Below are 6,988 nucleotides of genomic sequence, written 5' to 3'. Positions count from 1 at the left end.
CATACAAATAATGTCTCGGATCTTAGAGCAAACACAATAATTGCAAGCTCCAAATCATGTGTCGAATAATTCCTCTCATGCGGTTTTAGTGGCGTGATGCATAGGCAATAACATTTCGATCTTGCATCAACACACAACCTAATCCGTTGTGAGAAGCATCGTATAAGCTTGTATATTCTTTACGGTGTAGGTAAAGTCGGAATTTGGAGCCTCTGTCAAACATCTTTTCAATTCATCAAAACTTTGCGGCATTTGTCAGTCACTTGAAATTTCACATCCTTTCTAAGCGGCTTGGTCAATGGAGATGCCACCATGGAGAATCCTTCATAAATCGGCGGTAGTATCCGGCTAACCTTGACTGCGAATCTACGTGACATTTAGGTGGCTTCAATGGGGCGACTTCAATCTTGCTAGGATCTACCTTAATGCCCTCTTCGACACTACATGTCCCAAAAGGATATCTCCTTCACCAAAATTCACGCCGACAATTTGGCATATGCATTTCACCCTCAAAGTTTGCGGTACAATCATGGATGTCTATCATGCTCTTACGCATTCCTCGAATAGACCAATATATCATCTATGAATACCACAACAAAGTGAGGTATGGTGCGAAAATAGTGTTCATCGGATCCATAAGCGGTGAGCATTAGTTAACGAATGGCATGACGAGAATTCATAATGGCCATAGCGGGTTACGAAGGCGATTTAGAAATACTCTGCTCTTGTACTTTTAGTGATAATAACGATCTCGAGTCAATTTTAGAGAACTGCTGCACCCCTCAAGCGATCAAACAAGTCATCAATACGGGGTAATGGATATCATTCTTTATTGTCACCTTATTCAGCTGCCGATAGTCAATGCATGGCGGAGAGTGCCATCCTTCTTCTTTACAAATATCTTGGCGCTCCCCAAGGTGACACACTAGAGGCGAATGAAGCCCTTATCAAGCAACTCTTGCAAGCGCACTTTCAATTCTTTTAGTTCATTTGGTGCCATTACGTATGGCGTTATGGAGATTTGGTCCACACCAGGTATAACATCAATTTCAAACTGCACTTCTCTTTCTTGAGGTAATACTGGCAATTCATCTAGAAATACATCTGGAAAGTCACATCTGATAGGAATGTCCTTGATCTTTGGACTCCTACTTAGGTGTCTATCACATGTGCCAATCGCCTCACACCATTTTCTAATCATTTTTCTAGCGGTCTGGTGAAATGGCGTTTGAAGGCAATAAGCGCCTCTCCCCTGTATTACTACATCACCATGCGAGGAAGACCAAAAGTATTGTCTTGATCTCTGATCCAATCATAGCATGATGCTGCTAACCAATCCATGCCCAAGATAATGTCATAATCTCTGAAGGGCATTTCAATCAAATCAGACAAAAAGTGTGTCCTTGGATCACCAAAGGGCGATCTCTATATAGCCTATTTACCACGACCTCTGGCCTAATGGACTAGTTACTAACACATCATAGTCCATTGGTACACGGAATAGTAGTAGAACACATCACACTAGCACTAACATACGAATGTGTGGGCCGAGGATCAAATAACACATGCACATCTTTGTCAGGATGGAGAAAATACCGACCACAGCGTCGATGTTTGACCTCTTCCCTCGGCGCATGGTATACACTCTGGCCCAGTGCGCCAGCGGATCTTTGGTGGTTAACGTGCTCGACTTCGGGGTGTTACTAGGACCCTACCTCTGCCTCTGCCTCTGGCATCGATTGTGACCCTGCAGGTGCGAGACTTGGTGATCCTTGGATGTAGTGAAAGACCCGGACGGCGCGGATTAGTGCAATCCTTAGCGAAATGTCGCTCCTCCACGGTTAAAACACGCACGGTAGCTCTGTAACAAACCCCACCATGAGTTCTACCACGGGTTTACGCCTTTGCCGTCTTGATAGAGCTCCTCGAAGTGCTGGTTGGGTCTGTGACGAGCGAGGTGGTCTTTGGCGGAAAATCTGCCTCGGCCTCTACGGAGCTAGATCCCCAAAGCTGTTTCCTCTTCCCAGAACCACTTCGGATGCTTGTTGGTAGTCTTTTGATTTTCTCTTGTGGACCCTTCTTCACTTGCCCCTTACGATTCTATCTTTTCTAGTTCTAGGGCTGTGAGATCAATTCGGCAAAATTCGATGTCTGAATCCCACAACTTGCATTCTCGGACTCTGTCTTAGCCCGACCTCAAACCTCTTGCATCTGTCTGCAGGGGTGGAGACTAAGCTTCGACATAGTGGCTTAGTCTTGAAAAATCTCTCTCATATTCGCTCTGATTCGGTTCCCTTGTTTCAAACTCAAGAATTCTTGCAACTTCATGTCCACATATGCATCGGGAACCCATTTTGCCGGAACTCCCTCAAGAAGTCGACCGAGTTAACACGGTGGCTCCACGGTGTGGGGATGGTCTTCCACCATTCATAGGCATCCCCTTGTAATAAGAAGACAAAATACTCAAACTTCATTTCTTACGTACTGCTGTGACTTTCTAAAAACCCGTTCCATTCTTTCCAACCAGCATTACGCTTCGGTGGATCCATAGTGCCTTTAAACTCGGTGGCCCCAAATTTCATCAATTTTCATCTTCTAGAAATTTGAGAAATTTGTGGTTGTCTTTGCAGTCTTGGCATTTGAGCTTGGGGTGGCACATTACCGCCATTTCTTTGAAAGAAGCGACCATCTCTTTGTATAAATTGAAGCGAAGCTGCGGTCTTTGGGCGAGGAGTGGAGTGGTGACCCACTCACGTGCAGAGTCTTTGGGGCTTCCCCTTGAACCTCGGCCTCAGCAGTTGTTCTTGAATGATCTCCTCCTTCCATTCCGTTTTCACAATTTTCTACTTCACGAGATCAAGCGCAAAGGAGGTTGACCTCCGTTAGTGCATATTCATGATGTAAATATGTCATATGCATCAATTAAAGACACTTGAGCAGTTGTACTTATCAAAGAAATATTCACATACATAGTTAAAATTTATTGCAAAACCAGGCTCTGATACCACTAAAACTGTCACACCTTACCACTCCGTAAGGCATAGCATGCTCCCGTAGAATACTTAATGAACTACAGAACTTCACCTACCGATAACTCATTAAGTACCCTACAAGGGATTTTAAAACAATTTTCTTACATTTTGGAAGTGGTGAGCATTTTGGTAAGAATTAAAAACCATTTATTCAAAGTTTAAATACTAGTAAAAATTTTTGTCCATTCAAATTTTGTCACAAATTTTATAAAAATTTTGTGAGTTCCTCTATACTTTGAGAAACCAGTTCTTCAAATACTGTAAAAAGCACTTCCAAAACTATTTTACAACTCCAAAGATCCAATAATTCACAATTCAACTCAAGTCTATCCATTTCATTTCAGTTTCACAATCCAAGTCTAATTTGTCAACTCGGTAGGTTCAATAATTTCATTCACAAAACATAAGGAGAAAATCCATATGTACAAATATTAAATTTCTGGAAGAAAATCTAAAATAATATGATTATAGTTTATTTACATTGCTCAATTTACATTGATACTTATGATATTCTGATATTTACATCAAAATAACCATAAGGGTATAAAACAATACCCGTACAAAAAGGATCAAAAGATCTTGTCAATCCATGACTCACTCTGCTTGCTTTCTTCTTGCTTTTATCTGCGTGACGATAATTAAACTATCGTGAGTATAAACATACTCGATGGTGCACAATAAAGATTTAAAATGCGATACATAAATCATTTATTGATGAAACATAATTTGAATACTTCACAATCACATTTCACAAATATCAAAGCTCATAACAATTCATTTTGTCAAATAATATATTAAACAACGGTTTAGTCAAACAATTGCATAAACACGTGTTGCCAAAGTAAATACAACTTAAGCCATGACACAAAATTTCCGATCAATGCGTGTTGTACACCACGACAAAGCAATCTCAACCCCATTAATCGAAACCAATGAGGAGGTGGCTGGCTAGCTAATGAGTACTCATCCGATCTACAACCTCAGCGACAAGCCGAGAGGGAGGAAAATAAGCGATCTCAACCCCATAAATGGAGGAGGAATAATAAGTATCTGTCATTCTAAGTGTGAATCATAAATTCATTTCAAACATGTCATTGATATATTGCATACAAAAATCAATCCATTTCCATTGGTACATTTTTATCGCAAGGTGGCAACTCAACAGTTCATAAATTCATCATGCGTAATAAATCAATTTTCAAGGATAAAATGCTTAAATAGGGTTTATTGTGCACAAACCTCAGCGAGTCGTCCCTTAGCCTCGACTCGTTTCCTCGAGTTCCTTCAGATATTCTTTTCAATTGAAACACAAAATTTGACAATGTTTCAGTACTAGAACTTAACATAAATCCCAAAATGAATTTTAACCGCATTTACCTATTTCTAACGTGTTAAATTCGGCGTTCTCGAAATTTTGTGTTTAGGTTACTATTCACTGCACTATTTAAGTCAAACAATTGACTTTCTACGGATTAATAGGTATGGGAACTCCAACTTCACCCACATACCACATTTTGGTCACCAAACTTGTTGGTTTTGGTCATTTGTTTAAAGCTTAGGTCATTTTGGCAAAATTGCCAATTTTAGGTTTTAGTTCTCCAGAAGTTGCACTGTTCCATTGGTCGATCTACTGTTAGAATTTGACAAAACTTCCTTCATAGAAAATGTTTCTTATTGTCTTAAGTGTATTCTCATTTTGGATCACCTCAATCGGAGTTTTGTAGCTCAAGTTATGGCCAAAATAAGTTTATTGTTCACGTGTCTTGTTCATCTTGAGATTTTGGTCTGCAGATTTTTGGTCCAACTTTGGTTAATAATTTGATCAAGTTAAGTTCATAATTTGGTCTCACTTTCTTCATATGAAATGTTGTACTATGTCTTACATTTCCATCGGTTCAAGAATCGCCTAAATCCGAGTTTTCTAGAGGAGTTATAGCTATCCAAACATTGCTGCTCAAGCTGAAAATCTGCGAGTTGCGATCTGATAATTTAATTTTGCTCAATGATTTTGAAAGGGTTAATGGCCTAATTTGGGTTGGTGTTCTTCATGAAAGTTTTAGGTCTATATCATATCTAATTTCTGGTAAATTTCAGGTCAATTTGACCTACCTAGCTCGAGTTATGACCAAATGAGCGATTCTGTTCATTTAGTCGATTAATAATCTTGAGCGACTGCTATCAACTCACTTTGGTCAATTGTTTCACCAACTTTTGGTCAGTTTTTGGTCATGGTTCCTTAATGAAAGTTGTGCTCTTTTATGTCTATTTTCATCTCCAATTGGTGGCATATCCATTAGGCTTGTAAAATTTGAGTTTTGGTCCTTCAAAGTAGGTTTGGTCATGCTTTGCCGTGGCATGACCATTGACTACAATTTAGCTAAATTTTCCACCATTCCCACACAACTTATTTGGTCATAATTGACCATTAATTCATGTCACAATAGGTTAAACATGCCATTTATGCATTTCTTCAAATTTTAGTTCACTAACCTAACATTCAAACCCTAATCTCACTAATTCATTGTGTTTAACTACTTTCAAAGCCTTAAACCATAATAACTCAACTACTTAAGGTTCATATACTCATACACACCTTTAAGTCCATCCAATTCATACACACACATCAAAACCCTAGCTGGATGAATTTGTCTTTAATCCTCCACCATTAATTTCTTTTCATTTTAAGTATATTACTAGGTTAATTAAGCTATAAACATAAATAAATCAACTAACAATTCAAGTTTAGTTTACTAACCTTGTGTGCAGAATTTCTTCTCCCTTTTCTTGAAATTTTTCTTCTTTCTTTTCTTTGTATCCTCTTTCCTAATTGTCCAAACAACATCTAGTTATGGTAGGACAATTGGCCATGGTTGAATTTTGGTTCTTCAAGCTCAAAAATGAGCTTTCATGGTAGTTTTGGTGTGGAGAGAGAGAGTGACGTTTTTGAAGAAGAAGATTTGTGTTTTAATTTTTTTCTATTTATTTTTCTATTAGTTCTTTAATTCTATTATGCGATTCCGATATTTTCTTTTCTCGATTTTATTTGTGAGTTATGTCGAGTCGACTCTCGGTCAATTGACCAAATCGCCCCTCAGGTTCATCGGTTTGCAAATAATCCAATATTTCTTCCGGCTCCTAACCTAATTATTTGGTAGCTTAACAGTTCTTTTAGTGATTTTCTCTTTTCCACTTTGTGTTCATAAGGGTCCTAAGGATCGCGGCGTCACTTTTACGGTTGAAATTTGAGTTTAAAATGACTTGTGATCGTTCAGAAGTCACTCATCGTTGTGACTCGGCTCGTTTAACCTCTTATGTTACTTTTTCATATTTATAGTTAACTAATTAAACATTACTAATTATTTGTGTTTATGGCTTCTCAAGTTGTCTTAAGTGTGGCCCTAATCCCATTAATTGTCAGGATGAAACAGGTCAGGAGCGATGAAATATACCGAGCTATGCAACGGGGGTGTTACAATTCTCCCCCCCTTAAATAAATTTCGTCTCGAAATTTTTGCCTGGTATCAATCTCTGAACAGCTGTGGGTGTTGTCTCCTCATGTCCTCCTCTCGTTCCCAAGTAGCCTCTTGGGCCGAATGATGGTTCCACAGCACTTTTACCAACGGTATCTGCTTATTCCGTAGCTGCTTCACCTCATAAGCCAGAATCTTTATGGGTTCTTCTTTATATGTGAGGTCTGGATTCACTTCTATTTCTTCTCTTTGGTAGTACATGAGATGGAGTGCGATCGATACCTCCTCAACATAGACACATGGAAGACATTATGTATCTTCTCCAACTCTGGAGGTAGTGCCAATCGATATGCCAAAGGACCCACTCTTTCTAGAATCTCATATGGCCCAATGAAGCGAGGACTCAGTTTCCCCTTCCTGCCAAATCTCATAATCCTCTTCCAAGGGGAAACTTTGAGAAAACCTTCTCACCTTTGCATACTCAAT

General features: G+C 39.1%; 1 long non-coding RNA gene across 1 annotated transcript in view; it reads right to left on the bottom strand.

Moving 5' to 3' along the window:
- Positions 1–3,641: 3,641 nt before the first annotated feature.
- The window catches only part of LOC131170610 (uncharacterized), a 45,345-nt gene continuing 41,998 nt past the window's right edge, over positions 3,642–6,988 (bottom strand). The window contains exon 3 of the long non-coding RNA XR_009141401.1: positions 3,642–3,656. This is a non-coding gene — a long non-coding RNA (uncharacterized LOC131170610). The remainder of the gene's footprint in view (positions 3,657–6,988) is intronic.

Source organism: Hevea brasiliensis, chromosome 11 (assembly GCF_030052815.1).
Source record: "Hevea brasiliensis isolate MT/VB/25A 57/8 chromosome 11, ASM3005281v1, whole genome shotgun sequence".
In the NCBI taxonomy this organism is placed as follows: Eukaryota; Viridiplantae; Streptophyta; class Magnoliopsida; order Malpighiales; family Euphorbiaceae; genus Hevea; species Hevea brasiliensis.
This window is presented reverse-complemented; position numbering and strand designations above follow the sequence as displayed.